Genomic DNA, 22,813 nt, shown 5'->3' on the forward strand with positions numbered 1-22,813 from the left:
CCTACCAAGATATGGAGGTCCTCCTAAACTGACAGGCCGAGCAAGGAGAGCATTAATCAGAGGAACAGTCAAGAGGCCCATGGTAACTCTGGAGGAGCTGCAGAGATCCACAGCTCAGGTGGGAGAATCTGTCCACAGGACAACTATTAGTTGTGCAAAAAGAAATCCATTGTTGAAAGAAAGCCATATGAAGTCTTGTTTGTAGTTTGCGAGAAGCCATGTGGGGGACACAGCAAACATATTCTTCCAGTCCCAGGGGAGTCTTGCTCTCCTGTCCCTATCTTCACTGGGATGTCCCCCCCCAGGCAAGCATATTTTTCTGTTATATATGGTTGCACACACCAATATATTTAATGAAACAATTGATAAGTTTCCATGTGTGATTTTGATATATATATGTCATTTTATGTATCTCTGAATCTATAAACAGCACCCACCCAATCAGTCCTAAAGAAGCAATTGTACCTTGTAAAACACATAGACGTTCAAAGTATGGAGTAACACACTGACCGTGATCCTTTGAACTGTTGTGACTTCTGGTTTCTCCATACTTTGGGATTGGATGGAGGGTGTTTTTAATTCCCCTTGGGTACAACCAGCTTGTAAGATTTTGCATGCAATTTATTGCTAATGGCTGTTATAGCCACATGCAATATACAGTGTTCTTCCGGTAGGGATAGCACCCCCCACCGGGAGAAAACAGTCAGTGTTGATGAGGGAATCCAGGGATTTTTCTTTCCTGCATCCACGTCTATTGCAAACCTAACTGGCTGAATCACCAGGTGAAAAAAATGAAAAAATAAATAATAATAAAAAAGAACGAATGCAGCCATCACATCTAATAATTGGTATGCTGCGATATAACAGGATTTTTGCTTTTGGGTATAATACCCCTTTTAAATGTGTAGGCTGACATTCTAACAAATGCTTGATACCTGGTTGTCTTTAAGGCGTTTGTTACCCCAACACTTCATATTCTTGATATGTGCCTGCTGTATTGTATGAGAACGTATCCTGTGCTCTTTGTAGTGCTTCCTTTTATGTGAAATCCCTGGTGTTCCCTTGCTTTCCTGTTAAAAACTGACCACACAAAGCAGGAAATGCTGGGAACTCAGTATGCTCTTCTCCAATGACCAGAATTGTCCTGACATGCCCCCCCCCCCCCCCCCATTCACAGCCATTCACTGGGAAGCTCAGTGTGCTGTTGCTACTCCTTCAACAGCTTTTATGCAGCTGAGAACAGAGGGAATGTGATCACTTATAAAAAAAAAGGGCAAACAAGTGTATTTATAATGTCCTTTGTTTTTTTTTTATATCTATATACCCATATTTTGCCTTTCATTTCTATTTTAAACTGGATTGTTTACAGTCACTTTACCTACACACTTGTAAGCCAGCATGGGACTGCCCATTATATTGATTGGCCAATAGAAATTTGTGAGGAGAGCTTAAAATGTTCCTAAAGCAAACTCACCCTTTTTTGGAAAAGACAAGGTTACACCATGTCCTACCTTAAAGTGTATGTAAACCCTCACATATACGCAGTGAAGTGAATAGTCTCAGATGATACACAGAGATGAAACAAATCTCCCGACATAAGTTTTACATGCATATCTGCTGTCTTCATCTGTATATATCCTTAGAAAGTGCTCTTTGCGTTAGGAGATTTTACTCGTTATGGTTAGCACTGCAGTGAAGCCTGGGCATACAGCCAAGACTGCCGATTGGAGGAAAGGCACACACCCCCTCTAATCATTGGGGCAAAGGAAGAAATTAATGTGCATAGCTCTGTTCTTAGATGGCAAGCTGACTGCTAATCTATTGATAGCAACCACCCCCAACACACACACTTCAGGCTGCCTTCTTGGAGAACTTGTCAAAAGTTATCATGCTGATAACAGAGCTACTGTGCAGCTACTGCAGTGGTCATAAACCCTGTCCTCAGGGCCCACTAACAGGCCAGGTTTGCAAGATAACTGAAATACATCACAGGTGATTAGTGATGGACGAACTTCCGACGGGACGTTTCGCGAACGCGAAACGCGAACGGACACAAACGTTCGCGAAAACGACCGTTCGCCGCGGGCTCCATTGACTTCAATGGGAGGCGAATTTCGCAAACCTTTAGGTCGAATTTGCGGCCACGGGGTAATTATTAGGGGGTAGCACGTAGTCCCACCACCTGGACAATAGCATAATACATGTATGAGGTGAATTTGGGATCGATAACTACAAGCATTTTTTTTTTATTTGGGAAATTGTTCTGACAATTCAGGACTATGGAGCTAATGAAGGCAATGGAGGAGAGGGAAGGTCAGGGACCAGGGTAGGCAAACAAGAGGGTGCAGGAGATACAGAGCACTGACAGCAGCACCGTAATACAGAGCACTGACATCAGCACCGTGACATACAGCGCTGACAGCAGCTCCGTGACATACAGCGCTGACAGCAGCTCCGTGACATACAGCGCTGACAGCAGCTCCGTGACATACAGCGCTGACAGCAGCTCCGTGACATACAGCGCTGACAGCAGCTCCGTGACATACAGCGCTGACAGCAGCACCGTGACATACAGCGCTGACAGCAGCTCCGTGACATACAGCGCTGACAGCAGCTCCGTGACATACAGCGCTGACAGCAGCTCCGTGACATACAGCACTGACAGCAGCTCCGTGACATACAGCGCTGACAGCAGCTCCGTGACATACAGCGCTGACAGCAGCACCGTGACATACAGCGCTGACAGCAGCTCCGTGACATACAGCGCTGACAGCAGCTCCGTGACATACAGCGCTGACAGCAGCTCCGTGACATACAGCGCTGACAGCAGCTCCGTGACATACAGCGCTGACAGCAGCTCCGTGACATACAGCGCTGACAGCAGCTCCGTGACATACAGCGCTGACAGCAGCTCCGTGACATACAGCGCTGACAGCAGCTCCGTGACATACAGCGCTGACAGCAGCTCCGTGACATACAGCGCTGACAGCAGCTCCGTGACATACAGCGCTGACAGCAGCTCCGTGACATACAGCGCTGACAGCAGCACCGTAAGCAGCCCCAGGAGGAAGTCAGCACAGCACAGGGATGGTGTGATCCCCTCATAATAAGAACCCCCAGGAGGAAGTCAGCACAGCACAGGGATGGTGGGAGCCCCTCATAATAAGAACACCCAGGAGGAAGTCAGCACAGCACAGGGATGGTGGGAACCCCTCATAATAAGCAGCCCCAGTAGAAATATGACACCGCTCAACCTCTTCAAAGAGGAGGGTAGGGGCATATAGTACGGTGTGCTTTTTTGGGTCAGGGAAGTGAGCCAAATGAATTAAGAAGGTCTGTGTGCTTGATTCCAAAAATTGTTTATAGACATATACATGGTCTACTGATCACATGTGTTGAATTCCTCCGAGATCCATGCCTCATTCATTTTTAGAAATGTGAGGTAGTTAACACTGTGGTGAGCTAGGCGAGTACGCTTATCGGTCACAATCCCCCCTGCTGCGCTGAACGTCCTTTCGGACAGGACACTGGATGAGGGGCAAGCCAACAGTTCGATTGCAAATTGGGCAAGCTCTGGCCAGAGGTCAAGCCTGCCCACCCAGTAGTCTAGGGGTTCATCACTCCTCAGAGCGTCCACATCGGCCGTTAACCCAATGTAGTCGGACACCTGACGGTCTAGGCGTTCCCTGATGCTGGATCCGGATGACACCTGTCGATGGGTCGGCTGAAAGAATGACCTCATATCCGAAGTCACCAACACATCTTCAAACCGGCCTCTTCTTGCAGGCGCTGTTGGATTGGTACCCGCAAATCCTTCTCTGGGAGTGGGAATTGCTCCTCTGCCAGCGCACGCAAAAGCAGAATGCAGCATTTCTCGAAGCAAGGCCTGGAAGTGCTGCATTCTGACAGCCCTCTGCGACGGCGGTAACATTTCCGCCATTTTGTGTTTGTACCGGGGGTCTAAGTACGTTGCCACCCAGTACTGGTCCTTGACCCTCATGCTTTTTATACGGGGGTCCCTATTAAAACACTGGAGCATGAAGGCCCCCATTTGCACTAAAGTGGAAGCGGTGTGGTGGCCTGGCTCCTGCTCATCATCCAGGATAATGTCGTCCTCTTCATTCTCCTCTCCCCATCCTCGCACAACAGGGATCCCAGAAAGGTTTAAAGCATGCTCTTCTTGCTCCTGCTCATCCGCCCCGGCACCATCCTCCTCTGACTCCTCATCAGACTCCTGTTGTTGACTTGTCTCAGATAGAGTAGCCCCCCCTGGGAATTCATCCAGCATTGCGACTTCCTCATCTTCCCGCTCCTGCTCCTCCACAGCCTGATCAATGACACGACGCAATGCACGCTCCAGAAAGAAGGCATAAGGTACCATGTCACTGATGGCGCCATGGCTGCGACTGACCAGTTTGGTGATCTCCTCAAATGGCCGCAGAAGTCTGCATGTGTCGCGCATGAGCAGCCACTGGCGCGGTGAAAAAAAACCCAGCTCCCCAGAACCGTTTCTTTCGCAGAGTTCATACAGGTAGACGTTAACTGCACGTTTCTGCTGGAGCAGCCTATCAAGCATATAGAAGGTTGAGTTCCATCGCGTCGGGCAATCGCAAATAAGACGTCTGACCGGCAGATGGTGTCGCCGCTGAATGTCAGCAAGGCGAGCCATGGCCGTGTAAGATCTTCTGAAATGGGCCGAGATTTTCCTTGCCTGCCGCAAGATGTCCTGGACCCCAGGGTATTTGACAAGGAATCGCTGCACGACCAAGTTTAAGACGTGTGCCATGCACGGCACGTGCGTGATTTTGCCCTGTTTCAATGCGCTAAGCAGATTGGCACCGTTGTCACACACCACTTTACCAACTGTCAAATTGAGCGGTGTTAGCCACTCATCTGCCTGTGAACGCAAAGCTGAAAGGAGTGCCGGGCCAGTGTGGCTCTTTGCTTCCAGGCACAACAGACGCAGCACGGCATGGCAACGTCTCACCTGGCATGTGGAATAGGTTCTGGGGAGCTTGGGCGGTGCAGTGGAAGAGACGCTAGCAGCGGAAAAGGAGGAGGCAGCTGAGGAGGAGAGGGAGGAGGATGGAGTAGGAGGAGGAGAAGAAGAGTCAGGCCTGCATGCAATCCGTGGCGGTAAAACCAAATCTACACGGGTGCCACGGGTTACATGCTTGACGGCCGTCAGAAGGTTCACCCAGTGGGCAGTAAAACTGATATACCTTCCCTGCCCGTGTTTGCTAGACCACGTGTCTGTGGTCAGATGTATCTTGGCACCGACACTGTGTGCCAGAGATACATTCACTTGCCGCTGAACATGGCCATATAGCTCTGGGATGCCCTTCTCTGAGAAATACTTCCTTCCTGGGACCTTCCATTGTGGTGTTCCAATGGCCACAAATTTGCGAAAGGCCTCCGAGTCCACCAGTTTATATGGCAGTAGTTGGCGGGCTATGAGTTCTGACAAGCCAGCCGCCAACCGTTGGGCAAGAGGGTTATCCGGCGTCATCATTTTTTTACGCTCAAACATTAGGCCCACGGAAGCCTGCCTTTTTGCAGAAAAATGTGAGCTTGGCGTGATGGAAGGTGGAGTGGAGGACAATTGTGAGGAGAGAGGAGAAGGAGAAGTAGAAGACGAGGCTGGACGGTGAGAGCCTGCAGTGTGGCTTTGTGTGTTCCGTTGCTCCCACTGGGCTCGGTGATGGCTGCTCATGTGCCTTCTTAAGGCGGTCGTCCCTAGGTGAGTATTGGGCTTACCGCGACTAACGCGTTGACTGCAAAGATTGCAGATGGCAACGCTATTGTCAGCAGCGGACACGTTAAAAAAAGCCCACACTGCGGAGCCATGTGCCGGTGTCCTGGGAGCGCCAGATGTGACCGTACATGGTCGATGACTCGCTCCTGATACATTTGCAGTCTGCTTTGTCCCTGCTGTGCAATGTAAGTCATTGCTGCTTCTCCTCCCTATCTGCTGGTCCATATCTCCCTCTGAACTCCCCTCCTCTTCCTCTCTTGTGGGCACCCACGTGACATCACTAGACACGTCATCATCAACGTCACCTTCCCCACCGCTATAAGTAGAGTAGGCAGCAACACCGGGGACCAACCTCCTCCTTGGGCTGATCTGGGTACTGGCGTCAGACTGCTGAGTAGCGCTTGTTGCTACCTCCTCTTCCTGATCCAATACCAAGAGTGGCTGCGCATCAGAAATGTCCTCTTGATATGGATCGGAAAATAATTCCAGTGACTCAAGCGGAAGGTATGTGGTGGTGGTGGTGGTGGTCGTGTTGTTGGTGGTAGTGTCTTTGGGGGTGCACATAGCAGAGAGTGAAGAAGAGGGTGCAGATCGAGAGGATGAGGAGGGTGCAGAAGAGTAAGGCTGAGCGAGCCACTCAACCAAGTCTGGTGCATCCTTTAAAGTAATTGAACGCACCTTCTGCAACTTCCCACTTTGGCTCAAGCCTGTTGCTCCTGCCCTACCCCTACCACCCCTGCGGAAGGGCCTGCCTCTTCCTCTGCATGTCATTTTTTAAATGACCCTGTGACAAAACTCTTAGTCCCTATACCGCTGAAGGACTGCTGCAGTATAGGTGAGCGGTCAGCAGTGGTGCACGTCAACCCTATCTATTGTGGACCTATAGCGGTCCTTACAGAACAGCAGACTGTACCGCACTCAAGCCTATGTACCGTAGCACCCTATACCAAGTTACCAGTCCTTATAAGAACTTTTGTGGACCAAGCAGGTTGTGTATTAGTGTTTAGCAGACTGTACGTCAGTCCCTATACCGCTGAAGGACTGCTGCAGTATAGGGCAGCGGTCAGCAGTGGTGCACGTCAACCCTATCTATTGTGGACCGATAGCGGTCCTTACAGAACAGCAGACTGTACCGCACTCAAGCCTATGTACCGTAGCACCCTATACCAAGTTACCAGTCCTTATAAGAACTTTTGTGGACCAAGCAGGTTGTGTATTAGTGTTTAGCAGACTGTACGTCAGTCCCTATACCGCTGAAGGACTGCTGCAGTATAGGGCAGCGGTCAGCAGTGGTGCACGTCAACCCTATCTATTGTGGACCGATAGCGGTCCTTACAGAACAGCAGACTGTATCGCACTCAAGCCTATGTACCGTAGCACCCTATACCAAGTTACCAGTCCTTATAAGAACTTTTGTGGACCAAGCAGGTTGTGTATTAGTGTTTAGCAGACTGTACGTCAGTCCCTATACCGCTGAAGGACTGCTGCAGTATAGGGCAGCGGTCAGCAGTGGTGCACGTCAACCCTATCTATTGTGGACCGATAGCGGTCCTTACAGAACAGCAGACTGTACCGCACTCAAGCCTATGTACCGTAGCACCCTATACCAAGTTACCAGTCCTTATAAGAACTTTTGTGGAACAAGCAGGTTGTGTGTTAGTGATTAGCAGACTGTACGTCAGTCCCTATACCGCTGAAGGACTGCTGCAGTATAGGTGAGCGGTCAGCAGTGGTGCACGTCAACCCTATCTATTGTGGACCGATAGCGGTCCTTACAGAACAGCAGACTGTACCGCACTCAAGCCTATGTACCGTAGCACCCTATACCAAGTTACCAGTCCTTATAAGAACTTTTGTGGACCAAGCAGGTTGTGTATTAGTGTTTAGCAGACTGTACGTCAGTCCCTATACCGCTGAAGGACTGCTGCAGTATAGGGCAGCGGTCAGCAGTGGTGCACGTCAACCCTATCTATTGTGGACCGATAGCGGTCCTTACAGAACAGCAGACTGTACCGCACTCAAGCCTATGTACCGTAGCACCCTATACCAAGTTACCAGTCCTTATAAGAACTTTTGTGGACCAAGCAGGTTGTGTATTAGTGTTTAGCAGACTGTACGTCAGTCCCTATACCGCTGAAGGACTGCTGCAGTATAGGGCAGCGGTCAGCAGTGGTGCACGTCAACCCTATCTATTGTGGACCGATAGCGGTCCTTACAGAACAGCAGACTGTACCGCACTCAAGCCTATGTACCGTAGCACCCTATACCAAGTTACCAGTCCTTATAAGAACTTTTGTGGAACAAGCAGGTTGTGTGTTAGTGATTAGCAGACTGTACGTCAGTCCCTATACCGCTGAAGGACTGCTGCAGTATAGGGCAGCGGTCAGCAGTGGTGCACGTCAACCCTATCTATTGTGGACCGATAGCGGTCCTTACAGAACAGCAGACTGTACCGCACTCAAGCCTATGTACCGTAGCACCCTATACCAAGTTACCAGTCCTTATAAGAACTTTTGTGGACCAAGCAGGTTGTGTATTAGTGTTTAGCAGACTGTACGTCAGTCCCTATACCGCTGAAGGACTGCTGCAGTATAGGGCAGCGGTCAGCAGTGGTGCACGTCAACCCTATCTATTGTGGACCGATAGCGGTCCTTACAGAACAGCAGACTGTACCGCACTCAAGCCTATGTACCGTAGCACCCTATACCAAGTTACCAGTCCTTATAAGAACTTTTGTGGACCAAGCAGGTTGTGTATTAGTGTTTAGCAGACTGTACGTCAGTCCCTATACCGCTGAAGGACTGCTGCAGTATAGGGCAGCGGTCAGCAGTGGTGCACGTCAACCCTATCTATTGTGGACCGATAGCGGTCCTTACAGAACAGCAGACTGTACCGCACTCAAGCCTATGTACCGTAGCACCCTATACCAAGTTACCAGTCCTTATAAGAACTTTTGTGGAACAAGCAGGTTGTGTGTTAGTGATTAGCAGACTGTACGTCAGTCCCTATACCGCTGAAGGACTGCTGCAGTATAGGGCAGCGGTCAGCAGTGGTGCACGTCAACCCTATCTATTGTGGACCGATAGCGGTCCTTACAGAACAGCAGACTGTACCGCACTCAAGCCTATGTACCGTAGCACCCTATACCAAGTTACCAGTCCTTATAAGAACTTTTGTGGAACAAGTGAGTTGTGAATGTTTAGCAGACTGCAGCAGAAGGGCAGCAGTCAAGTATAATATCCTTTCTATATTTGGAAGAAAGAATATTATACATGTACAAGCCTATTACTGTACCACTGATACCAGTCCTGAAAAGAACCTTTGTGGAACTAATAATAACAGCAAGTCTTTAAAATTACCCTCACTGCCTGACAACACTGCTTCCTTCCTGTCCCTATACAAATTGGCAAAAAAAGAGAACGATTAGTGGTTACTGGAACAGCTCTTTTGTGGACCTTGATAGTAACAGCTAATGATGATGATGATGATGATGATGATGAAAGACTAATCTGGCTGTCCCTGTAGCATACACCGTCCTTTCCCTTTCTCTAAACTAACAAAAGACACTCAGGCTGCTGCAAGAATCAGCAGCACAGCAAACCTATCAACACCTAACACCTATACCAGTCCTGAAAAGAACTTTTGTGTACCAAATAGCTAGTGGTTTATCTCTCCCTACTCCACACAGGAACCTGTCCCTATCGTAACAGAAGAAAGAATGTAAAATGGCCACCGGATCGGGTGTATTTATAGGTTAGGGGGAATGTACAAGTGTCCATGTGCTGTCATGTCTCAATTGGCTGTCCTGTATCACATGATAAACGTGTCACCAAAGGTTAAAGTTCTTGTATACATTAAACACGTAAGTCCGCCGCGGCGAACGACGGAAAAAGGCGTTCGAACGTGCGGACCGCGAATGTCGGAAATTCGCCGCGAAACGACCGCCGGGCGAACCGTTCGGCCATCACTACAGGTGATATCATTTTCTGCTGTGATTGCAGTATTCTAGTCTACATCTCCCCATGGTAATACTTAAAACCCGGCCTGTTAGTGGGCCCTGAGGACAGGGTTGATGACCACTGAGCTACGGGACTCGTGCTTTGGAGAGCAAAAAGAAAACATTGAAGCTATATGTGCCCAGCTCAAATTGCATGAATTGGGTTTACATCTACTTTAAGAGTTGACACATTTCAGATTGCAAAAGAAAAGAAAAAGAAAAAAAAATGCAAATATTGTGGTGCTGTATAATTTCCTTGTGAGAGTGTAATAACTGGACACTTTTTTTTTTTTTCTGCCCAGAAAAAGCATCCTTTGACAATTTCATGTGCCGCTTACAGGAGTATTCTTACCGTCAGATCCCTGACACATGTTCCTGATAAGATTAAGTTCAAACTAATAAACGTCAGCATGTTTTGGTGTCAGTCCTGTCATTCGTTTGTCATGCTTGGTGTTTGGGGTTTTGTACTAGCAAGGAATTCGCTTTTTCGCTGCTTCACTAGCCATGGCTACAGATTGCAACCTGCACCGGCTAATGTAGCTTGAAGCCTCTTCTTTGCACATTTGACTGATTCAATTAAAGTTCTGGACTCCTCACTTTGTTTGATTAGTGGTGCATTTAATGGCTGCGATCCACCAGGGCCTGCTGCACCATGGCTGTCAATCAGTGACATAGATTAGCTTTAGATTAACTCCTCAGCTAGCTTCCATTTTCGTAGATTGTTGGGCTGATAGCTGAGCAGCACCAACTATGCCTTTGTACATGACTGCTTCACTTGCTATCAAAGGCACCTGAATTAATTTCATATTAACCCCTTCAATCTGAGACATGTAAATGGAGGTGTTTATCAAAAGTGCCAATATGTGACTGACATGTTAGCTCCTGGACCGTGAAATAAATGTATGGCCTAAGAATGAACTCCAGGTAGACAATGAACATCATTTAAAGCAGTAATGGTCTAGATAGGAGGTACGGGGGCCTCACATGTGGCCCTTGACATTACAGATAGGTCACACATTAACTTCTATATACGTAATGCTAAAAAAGAATGCCAGAGACTGTGGATGTCCTGCAGGAGGTGGTCAGAGACTATGGACTTCCTACAGGAGGTGGTCAGAGACTGTAGAGTTCCTACAGGAGATGGTCAGAGACTATGGATGTCCTACAGGGAGTGGTCAGAGACTGGACGGCCTACCAGAGATGGTCAGAGGATGTGGACAGCTTATGGGAGATGGTCAGAGACTGTGGCTATGTTAATCTCTAGGTCAGGGGTCTCAAACTTGTGGCCCTCCAGCTGTGGCAAAACTAAAGTCCCATGAGCCATTGCAAGGCTGACAGTTAAAAGCATGACTCCATCAGGCAGAGGCATGATGGGACTTGTAGTTTTGCAACAGCTGGAGGGCCGCTAGTTTGAGACCCCTGCTCTAGGTAGACTGCTAGAGACTGCTAACCTTACAGTGTCTTTACAAATCAATTCTCCCTCTACTGGCTGATGGTATTTGAGGGCCACACAGTAAGTACCAAAGGGCCACATATGGCCCAGTGGCAGCAGGTTGAGCACCAGATATTTAAATCCCAACTCCAGCAATATCAGAAAGCTTTCATTACTTGAGTGAAATGTCTGTGTTTGTGGCTTTTCTTGTGAATTTTCACCTATACTTGTCAAAATAAATAGAGATCGGTACAAATGCCACTGTAGATAACCTTCTAAAGGTAACATACTTTCCCTTTAGTTATTTCCAGCAATCCACAGTAGCCTTAAAATCTTTTACTCTCTCTATCTATTATGCGGAATGCTTTAGCCTTTCCCCTCCCGTGCCATACTATTACCCAAATATGCTGCCTACAACAATAAAGAACCAAGACTTGCTTTCTAGCTGAAGTCAATCTCTAACTAATAGCGTTTAGTCCTTTTGTCCTGAGTGTCAGAAGGTGTCCTAGGGTGCAAGGAAGATAAATGAAGGCATGAGCAAGCTCCTTTGTGGTACCTGCAGTATTAATCAGATGTTCCTTTTTACAGGTACACTTCCAAATTTTTACTGTAGATGATCAACTTATGTTCAAAGTGAAGAAATGTTCAGCTTAAAGTGATAGTAAACCGCATTGATGAAAAAAAATCCCCTGCAAGGCAATGGCATAATGTGCTAGTATGCATCACATACTACCTACCTACACCGATCTACCTGACATACATACACTGACCTACCTGACATACATACATTGACCTACCTACCTGACATACACACACTGACCTCCTACCTACCTGACATACACTGACCTACGTGACATACACACACTGACCTACCTGACATACATACACTGACCTGACCAGCACTGACCTACCTGACCTGCACTGACCTACCTGACATACACTGACCTACCTGACCCACACTGACCTCCTACCTACCTGACATACACACACTGACCTACCTGCCCAGGAGAAAAAACGTCATGTCTCCAGGTCCTGCAGCAGCAGCTCAGCCGTGGTGTGCGAGGCAGGCAGATGAGAGGAGGAGAGCTGCCTGCCGAGCAGAGATTGATGTGGCGTGGCAGCTGCATTGTAATTCCCGCCTTCTGGAGCCTGCAGCGCCTATGATGGATAAAATAAAATAAAAATTTCTTTGTTTCAATTATAACATTTTGCAAATAAGTAATTTTTCTTCTTCACTGATGTGCGCTAATCTTGCTGCACTGATAACCTGTACTGATAGTCCCTAATATGCTGCATTGATGGGCACTAATGGGGCTGCACTGATAAGTGGCCTGATTAGCACTTTAAACAAACTACTAACAGGCTTGCTGATTAAATGACTGACGATTAGCAGCAAATCTGTTTACATGTGATCAGCTGTGATTGGACACAGCTGATCATATGGTAAAGGGCCACTGTGATGCCCATTCTGGAAAACGAGAGAGCTGCGCTGTAGCCGTCTTTCAGCAATAGCACAGTGTTAAAGTGGTTCTAAAAGCAACATATATTTTGACATAAAGTGTCACTATATACTTCTGTAGGTTATGCAGAAACTGTAGTAGTACTAATTAGGGATGCACCGAATGGGTTTTTTGGTGCCGATACCGAAAATAAATCTTCCTTGATCCCGAAAACCGAAACCGATACCGAAATTGACTGTTTAAAAAAAATATTTTTATACAGGAGATGGTCAGAGACTGGGGACATGCTACAGGAGATGGTCAGAGACTGGGGACAAGGTGCAGGAGATGGTCAGAGACTGGGGACAAGGTACAGGAGATGGTCAGAGACTGGAGACATGGTACAGGAGATGGTCAGAGACTGCAGACATGGCATAGGAGATGGCCAGAGTCTGCGGACATGGTACAGGATTTGGTCAGAGACTGCGGACATGGTACAGGAGATCAACCTCACCAGTGCCCATCATATGCAGTCTCACTGTGCCCAGCAGCTTACCAGTACCCGTCATGTAGCCTGCCTGTTCCTCACCAGTGCATATAAACATACACATATAAAAACACACACACACACACACACACACACATATATAAAAAACATGCACACATATAACACACATACACACATATAATCATGCACACATATAACACACACTAACACATATAACACACATACACACATACATATAACACACACATGCACACACAGAGGCATACAAACATATATATAGACAGTCTTTTTAAAAATTGGCAGCTGCAGCTCTGTACCTTATTCTCCATGCTGGGTACTGCACTTTAGGGGGAGACAGAGAGCACAGCACACACTGCTAGACGCCTCTCCCTTGCTTTCACTTTCATAGTAAACAGCGTGACCAAGCTCCTGCACAGCTGATTTACACATCGGCTGAGGAACCATATGCAGCTACCGCTGGGGAGAGGGGGACTTTACAGCGAGACCCCACGGGCGCCTGCAGCATGGGTGAGGAGCAGGGCCGGGACAAGGGGTGGGCAGGAGGGGCGGCTGCCCCTGGCGCAATGGTTTATTGCAGGGGTAGGGGGCACCCTGATCCTAACCTTAAGGGAAAGGGGGGGCGCAATTTGGCATCTTTGCCCTGGGCCCTGGATCACCTTGTCCCAGCACTGGGGAGGAGGGAGGGGAGGAGGAGAGACTAAAGACAGAATGAAACCCCCTGATGGGCGGGGCCAATCCCAGCAGGCCCCGCCCCATTTTTGGCACCAGTATCTGTGAAAATTCTATTTTGGCTTTTTGCCGAAAGGGCCATTTTCGGCCGATATGTTTCTGTGGATCCCTAGTACTAATGATTATGATGATCAGGCTTGTATACTGTCAAAAAAGTTCTTGGAAAAAGGATATGACGATCATCATATCGAAAAAGCCAGAGACCGTTATAGAGAAGGAATCCTGAGTAAGAACAAGATCACATCTGGAAAAGATCAACACTATACCCTCTTTATCATGACCAACACTGGGCCATCAAAAGAGCAGTCCAAAAGCATTGGCCTATTTTGGGGCAGGATAAAATACTTGGAAAAATCCTCCCTAATAAACATCGGGTGGTCTGTCGGCGTGTTAAAAATGTAAAAAGTCTAATTGCCCCTAGCCACCTTAAAGACAAACAGAATGTAAAAATTCAAAATATTCCCCAGTTTTTTAGCATCATAGGATGCTATAGCTGCAAATGGACTATATGCAAAGCGTGCAAATTTAATTCTCATGGACAGAAGTCTTTTAACAGTAAAGATGGTCGTACCTTCCAAATTAAACAATTTATATGCTGCAACACGCAGTTTGTCATTTATGGTCTAAAGTGTCCATGCGGGTACCTGTATGCAGGTAGAACAGTGCGGGCTATGAGGACCCAGTTTGGCGAACATCGTAGATATATAGAAAAAAAGAATGAGAACCATAGTGTGCCCCATCATTTTAAACAAAAACATGATGGTAGCATCGTGGGGCTGGAATTATTTGGAATAGAATCAATTCCTATGTCCATTCCAGAAGGTGAACGTTTTGCCAGACTGCGCAAGCGTGAATCTTTTTGGATTTTTACTTTAAGCAGCATATCACCGGAAGGATTAAATGAAGAGCTTGAAATAAGTACCCTCGTATGATCAAATATCAAATTTAGAATGCATTTTAGATTACACCTATATATCATATTATATTCTATTAAATTTTGATCTATTAATATTCACATCAATTTTTTATATACATACTTTTGTATACTTATATTTATCTTTAAGCAAAACATAATTAACAAAGCAGACATATATGTGAAAGAAAAAATAATAACAAAACTTTTTTTTTTTACAATCAAAATGAAACTAAGAAGACCGAATTACCCACACGGACGGAAGCAGCAGACCAAAGGACCCATCAAATTCCCCCCGCGGCGGATACGGGGGATTGTACCTAATAGACTCTGTTTATAAGATAACCGTCCTTTGTTACTCCCAGCCCATGCAAATTTGTTGGCCAGCTGAAATAGCTTGGTGAGTGTTTTTTCAGTGGAGTATAGATCCTCTGGTGGACAAGGTGGTGATAATGGGTTTGTTTTCTTATTTTGTCTTCATTTCTCCTCATTCTTCCTTCCATCATACCTCTCCTCACGTTTCCAATTTTTTTCCCCCATTTTTAAATTGTATTTGCTATACCCCCCCTTTCCCCCTCCCCTCCCCCTCTGCTCCCCTCCTTTCCTCTCTAATCCCCTCTGCAGTCCCTTCCCCCCTCCCTCCCCCCCCTTTTTCCATACCCCTTCCACCTGTTCCCCTTTTTTCTTCTTTTTCCCCCTTTTTCTCTTTCCTTCTCCCCCCCCCCCCATCTCACTTCCCCTCCCTCTTCAATTCCCTTCCCGCCCCCCTTTCCCACTCCCTCTTTTTGCCCTACCTTTTCTTCCCTCGTCCCTTTCATGTTTCTATCCTATTCTACTTTCTCGCCTTAGCTTTTTCTTCCCCCCTTTTTCTTCTCTCCTTTTTTTTTTTTTTTTTTTTTTCTTTTTCCTCCTTACACCATCCATCACACATTCGGTTTCTTTGCCACCTGGACACACCTTGTGTGTCCTGAACCTTTCTATAACACAATCCCAAATTCCATCATTATCTTCTAATCAGAGTCTATTAGGTACAATCCCCCGTATCCGCCGCGGGGGGAATTTGATGACTCCTTTGGTCTGCTGCTTCCATCCGTGTGGGTGAGCCGGTCACCTTAGTTTAATTTTGATTGTAAAAAAAGTTTCATTATTCTTTTTTCTTTCACATATATGTCTGCGTTGTTGATTATGTTTTGCTTAAAGATATTATCTATTCTATAGACTATCCTCCTGAAGAAGCGGTTTGCCACAAAGCCGGTTGAGGAATTTTATATACCCCTCTTCAACATAAAACTCTACGGGGGAACCTGACAGTAGCTTGTTTAATTGTGGTGTATATGATTTTAAAGATGTATTGTTTGTATTTATACATTTCTTGTCTTCATTAACTATTATATATTTTTTTATTATTCTTTATTTGTTATTCACTAAGAAGTACCGAGATAGTCCATTCAAACGCAAAGTCTTATAGGTGTGGATGCATAGGGGTCAGCAACTGCCCAGACACTTCCACATCTTCTAGCAGTCTACAACTACAAATTTGGATGATGGTACTTTTATAAGATTGATGTATGTCCTATTTGAATCTGAGGCTATACTCAACATTTGGCTGATTTGAATAGAAGTCGCACCAGAAGTGGGATCATGACGATCCGACTTGCGGTGCGACTTGTGTGCTGAGGATGTTGAAGCCCCTGTCAAAATGAAAAAAAGTTGGCGTGGGGTCCCCCCCAAAATCTATACCAAACCCTTATCCTAGCATGCAGACCATACTAGGCCACATGCAACATGGGGGGTGGGTGCACCTTGTCCCCATGTTGATAAGGACAAGGGCCTCTTCCCGACAATTCTGGCCAGTGGTTGTCGGGGTCTGCGGGTAGGGGCTTATTGTAATCTAGAAGTGAGCAAATTACGATATGTGAATGAGTATGGGGTACATTGTACCCCTACCCATTCACCAAAAAAAAAAAAAATGAGTCAAAAATAAACACGCTACACAGGTTTTTAAAGTATTTTAACCACTTGAGATCCGCGCTATTGCCAAATGACGGCATTAGCGCGGACCTACATTTCCAGGACTACGTCTATTGACGTCGTCCTGGTTACGAGCGGCCTGCGCGCCCCCTGAGGGGCGCGCGCGGCGCGCTCTGTGATCGGCGAGTCCATGAGACTCGCCTGATCACCGATCCGTGTAAGGGGTCGATCCCGACCCCTTATCACGTGATCAGCTGTCAGCCAATGACAGCTGATCATGTGACAGAACGGAGCCGGTAATCGGCTATTATTCCTCCTCGCGCTGACAGCGCGAGGAGAGAAAAAAAAAGCCGATCACCGGCGGCCGTGATCGGGACATCAGTCCCGATCACGGCCAGCAATACAGCTGACCACCTGCCCCCTGCCAGTGCCCACCTGCCCACCGCAGTGCCATCCTGAATGAAAGTAAGTGCCCCCCATCAGTGCCACCCAGCAGTGCCCATAGTGCCCCCAGCGCCACCCACAGTGCCACCCACAATGCCACCCACAGTGCCATCCAGCAGTGCCACCAACAGTGCCACCCACAGTGCCCACAATCTGCCGCAAAGGTGCTGCACCCCAGTGCCGCCCATCAGTGCCCAGCAGTGCCGCCCATCAGTGCCCAGCAGTGCCGCCCATCAGTGCCCAGCAGTGCCACCTATCAGAGCCACCTATCAGTGCCACCTATCAGTGCCCATCAGTCCCATCTATAAGTGGTACCTATCAGTGCCCATCTGTGCCACTTATCCGTGCCACCCATCCATGCCATCTTATCTGTGCCCATCTTTGCCCATCAGTGCCGCCTTATCTGTGCCGATCGGTGCCGCCTTATCTGTGCCTATTAGTGCCGCCTTAACTATGCCTATCAGTGCCCACCAGTGCAGCCTATCAGTGCCCACCAATGCAGCCTATCAGTGCCCACCAATGCAGCCCATCAGTGCCCACCAATGCAGCCCATCAGTGCCCACCAATGCAGCCATCAGTGCAGCCTAATCAGCGCACTTCAATGAAGGAGAAAAATGACCCGTTTGCAAAATTGTATAACAAACTATTAAAACATGATTTTTTATTTTTATTTTTTTGCATCTTTTTTTGTTTGTTTAGCAAAAAATAAAACTCCGAGCTGTAACTAAATACCACCAAAAGAAAGCTCTATTTGTGGGAAAAAAATGATAAAAATTTCATTTGGGTACAGTGTTGTATGACCGCGCAATTGTCATTCAAAGTGCATCAGCGCTGAAAGCTGAAAATTGGTCTGGGACTGAGGGGGGTTTAAGTGCCCAGTAAGCAAGTGGTTAATAAAGCAGCTCCGGCCCTTCTCCCTCTTCTGGCGATGTGTTCTCTCCTCTCCGGTTCTCATCCCCTCTGCACTGCTCTCTCTCTCTCCGCTGTCTTCTACTCTTTTGCTGGGTCTTCTCCCCTCTCCGGTTCTTCTCCTCTCTGCACTGTCCTCTCTCTCCGCTATCTTCTGCTCGTTTGCTGGGTCTTCTCCCCTCTCCAGTTCTTCTTCCGATGTTGACTCGACGCAATCTCCCGGTGTAATGCTGGGTCCGCCGTGTGCAATGACTTATATTGGCATGGGACAGGGCCACCTGCTGACCCACCTCCTTATGACGGTATCGTCCCATCATGCCCTGGGTGGTGACGTCATAAGGAAGAGGAAGAAGAGCCGGAGCTGCTTTTATAAAATACTTAAAAAAAAAAAAAAACACACACCTGTGTGTGTTTATTTTTTATACTTTTGTTTAGGTGAACGGGTAGGGGTACAATGTACCCCATACTCCTTCACTTAGGGAGGGGGGGCAGGAATTGGGTGCCCCCTTTTTAAATTCTCATAAGGGTTGTCGGGACGAGACCCTTGTCCTCATCAACATGGGGACAAGGTCTTTTGGGGTGGGGGCCCCCCATGCCCCAAAGCACCAACCCCCCATGTTGAGGGCATGTGGCCTGGTATTGTCCGGGGGCACTCACTCATCCCTCCCTTATCCTGACCTGCCGGGCTGCGTGCTCGGATAAGGGTTTGGCATGGATTTTGGGGGGACCATTTTGTTTACATTTTGGCGAGGGGGTTCAGCTTCAACATCCTCAGCACACAAGTCGCACCGCAAGTCAGATCATCATGATCCGACTTCTGGTGCGACTTCCATTTAAATCAATGGGCTCCCATAGGGAACCATTGATTTTGAATAGAGGCAGAGAAACGTGGCAAAAGCTAGCACGGCTAAACACGCATTGAAGCCAATGCAAAAAGCTGATAAAATCGTGTTTTTAAAGCTGTGTTTTCCTGCCAGCAATCCTCCGTCCAGAATAACTTTTTGTCCTGTATGCATGGAGCCTAAAGCCCCATACACACTATTAGATTTTCTGCAGATTTTTGTCTTCAGATTTACCAAAACCATGTAGTGCATGGGCCTGCCTGATTGCATGCAAATCGAAAATCCTAAAGTTTGACCTCATATTATATGGTTTTGGTAAATCTGAAGACAAAAATCAGCAGAAAATCTGTTAGGGTCCTTTCACACGGGGCGGATCAGTTCTGATCCGCCCCGTGGATGTCCGTTTGCTCAGCGGGGATCACTCCGCCGATCCCCGCTGAGCAGGGAGATGACAGGTCTGTCTCTGCACACTGCGCAGGGACGGACCTGTCACAGCGCCGCTCTCCCCTATGGGAGATCGGATGACGACGGACCGCAGTGCCCGTCGTCATCCGATTCGATCCGCAGACGGATGGAAAAATAGCTTTTTCCTCCGTCACACTTTTTCGGATCGGAGCGGGTCGGATGTCAGCGGACATGTCACCGTTGACATCCGACGCTCCATAGAGCTCTATGGAGCACCCGTTCAGGTCCGCCTGAAAAACTGACAGGCGGGCCTGAACGGCACGTTGGTGTGAAAGAGGCCATAGTGTGTATGGGGCTTTAGAATGGAGCAGAGTGGTTGGTGTTGGGGGGGGGGGGGGGGGGCATTGGGGCAAATGGTGGATGTGGCAAAACTATGGGAGGGGCTTAAAGCGGTATTAAGCCCCAAACCAAAATGTAGCATATTGCAGGTTACTTAATCATTATTTGTTGCTGCATTATTTTATTTTTTTGGGGGCTTTTTTCCCTCTTTTTTACTTGGTGAACTGGCCAGTAACACACCTGTAGGAGTGTCTCATTCTGAATGAATGAACACAGGGGGCGCCTTTTGGACAGCAAAATTTTCTAGGAGGTAGACTCCATTCAAGGATATGTACTATAAAATATAAGAGAGAGGCTACATGGTGCAGTACTCAAATTTTTTTTCAAAAGTTTCCATGGGCACTGACATCCAACAAGAGTGGTATACAATGTTCAAAATGCTCAAGCCAGCCAGCTGATGCAGACCTTTAGCTCCATCCAACGCATTTCCCCATAAAAGGCATCGACTGGGAAAGGAGGCTGTCTCCTTTCCCAGTTGATGCCTTGTATGGAGAAATGCAAGGGGTTGAGCTACAGGTCTTGGTGTAGCCACGCACTTAGCAATTCTTAGTGCAATAATAACCCCAAAAAAAAACAAAGTGACTTGTGCTCTTTAAAAGTGTCCAGCGCTTTGCAGAATATAATACTTTTTCTTATCTTCTTAATTGGGTTATAATGATGTTGGTGATCTTATCCATGTTCTTATTATGAATGCACTCACCAAATAGCCTTACCCCCTCCCCCCCCCCTGGGGTACTGTGCAGACACAGTATATGCCACTGTGTAGCACACTCTTGAGAAGCTCGATCTGTGTTTTGCTAATAGTGTTCCCCCGTTTACCATATGGAGAAGAGAAGAATGTCCATAGCATAATACCGTTTTGTAAACTATTTATTGTGTTAAAAAAGAAGATATACTCACATTTCCTTTAAAAATTACAAGCATGTAATCAAAACACAGGCGCCCGAGAAAAAACCCTGTCTACGGCCCTGACCGGAAGTGACGCAAAGACATTCTGTAACTCCGCCCTACGCGTTTTGGCAAGACGTTATCTGGAGCGCCAGCTGTGCACCCTGTGCTCCTTCATCCAGAATAAGGGCACTCTGATAGTGGAGGTGTATTACTGACCAGATCACCAAGTGAAAACAGAGAGAAAAATCTGAAAAAAGAAAACAAATGCAGCCACCATATCGGATTGGTAAGCTGCAATATTAGATTTTATGTTTTTGGGCTTAGTACCACTTTAATCTATAAAGCCCAGGCAGATGAGTGATATATGAGATCCTGAACCCTTTGTCTTTGGGAGTTTTCCTAAGAATACTTTTTTTGTAAGCTATGGTAGTGTTGTGCCTATCTACTCTGGTGTCTCCATTACTCTAAACCGTGGCCACAGGAGACAGTTTGTTGGTTGGTTTATCTGCCATTTAGAAAAGGCATGTATGAGATTTACAAAGTACAGCATGCAGAAAACTTTCTGAGGTTTTTTTTTTTTACATATTCATTTATCTTGAATTAATTTATTTTATTTGGAATTTAGCCCAAAAGCCTCTTTTGTATTTATTCATGCCAACAGCTTCACAATCCCACAACAAGTTTACATGAATTTGTAGCAAATAAATAATCTATTCAAGATAGAAAATGGCATTTAAGATGTATTGCAAGATAGGAGCTCCTGGCAGATGGGCTAAATATACAATCAAAACCCATAACTGGAAGCTATTATATCTGCCAGTGAATTTGTAATTTTGTTCAGCCAGTCTACAGCTTTACACGGCCCTTCCAAAGCAATAGAGCTTGGATACCACCCTCCCTCAACCTGTAATTGGGCAGTGAAGGAGCAGCAGACTTAGGAAGTAATAAGTGACAGCACAGGTGCATGCAGCAGACCCTGATTGGCTCAGAGTACTGCCCCTCCCTCTCCCAGTCTGTAATGGTTATTATAAGAGGCTGATATCAAGACAGATTCAAGTACTTACAGTAACTTTATAATGTTGTTATACTATGTACTCCAGTTCTGCGATCACACCTGCAGAACCCGAATTGGCATGATGGGGGGAATGAGCAGGAAAGAGGCGTATATTATGTCACTTCTGGGTTCAGCTGTCACTTTCCATAGTCTATGCTCCATTCCAGTGGCAGCTGATGTTTTTTTGTTTGGAGGGGGGGTGCGGCAAACAACCTCCCCCCCGGCGGTACCACAAGCCCCCCTGATTGCTGTCTGCCCGCCCACCGGCACTTTCCCCATCTAGGCGGCGAGCATTGGGCATTGAGCAGCTGCAGGGATCGGACATCAAGGACTTGCGCGGGTATGCAGGTATCGGGCAGCTGCAGGGATTGGACAACAAGGATCGGGGCAGGCATCTGGGCATTGGGTAGCTGCAGGGATCGGACAAGGATCGGCATAGGCATCAGGGCATCGGGCAACGGCTCCTGTGTCTGACTCTTCTCCTCCTCACTTCCGCCGTTGTGGCCTCCTCCTAGGCATCCAATAAGATCACCTGTCCTTTCAGCCAATCGTGTGATGGGTATCGGATCTGCTTTCCGATTGACCAGGGGAAGGATAAGTGTTGCAACACCGAATGGATGGGCTGCCCCTGCTCCATTTGCTTCAGTGGAGAGGGTGAGAGACATCATAGGTCTAATAGACAACTGATTCTTTTGGTAAACCTCTCATTACAGCATGCTATCACACCTTTCCTCTTAGTGTATGGCCTTGACTCTGTGCAGTCACTTCCTGAATGTAGAGTGACTGAGCTCTAAATGCAAAGCAAAGTATCTTGGGAGGTGTAGTTCAGGAAACTAGGATTTCACTTCTAGCTGGACTGTTTTGAACTAAAACTACTAGACAGCTGGGAGAGAAGAACAGACTGCTGGAAGAGCTTGTAAAAAGGCTGTGCTAGGCCTAGACGGCTCTCTTGGGATCCTGGCCTGGATCTGCAAGCAAGGACTCTGGGTCTGAGGATGCTGTGGCCGGATCGCAAATTGTGCAAGGAAGAGTCGTTGGGTGTGTGTTCGAGGGGCATTCTGTCAGGGAAGTCATCCACGGGAATACAGCTGAAATTCTCAGGCG

The sequence above is a fragment of the Lithobates pipiens genome, unplaced genomic scaffold, assembly GCF_037356315.1.
Source record: "Lithobates pipiens isolate NorthernLeopardFrog02 unplaced genomic scaffold, aLitPip1_a1.2 Scaffold_30, whole genome shotgun sequence".
NCBI classification, from domain to species: Eukaryota; Metazoa; Chordata; class Amphibia; order Anura; family Ranidae; genus Lithobates; species Lithobates pipiens.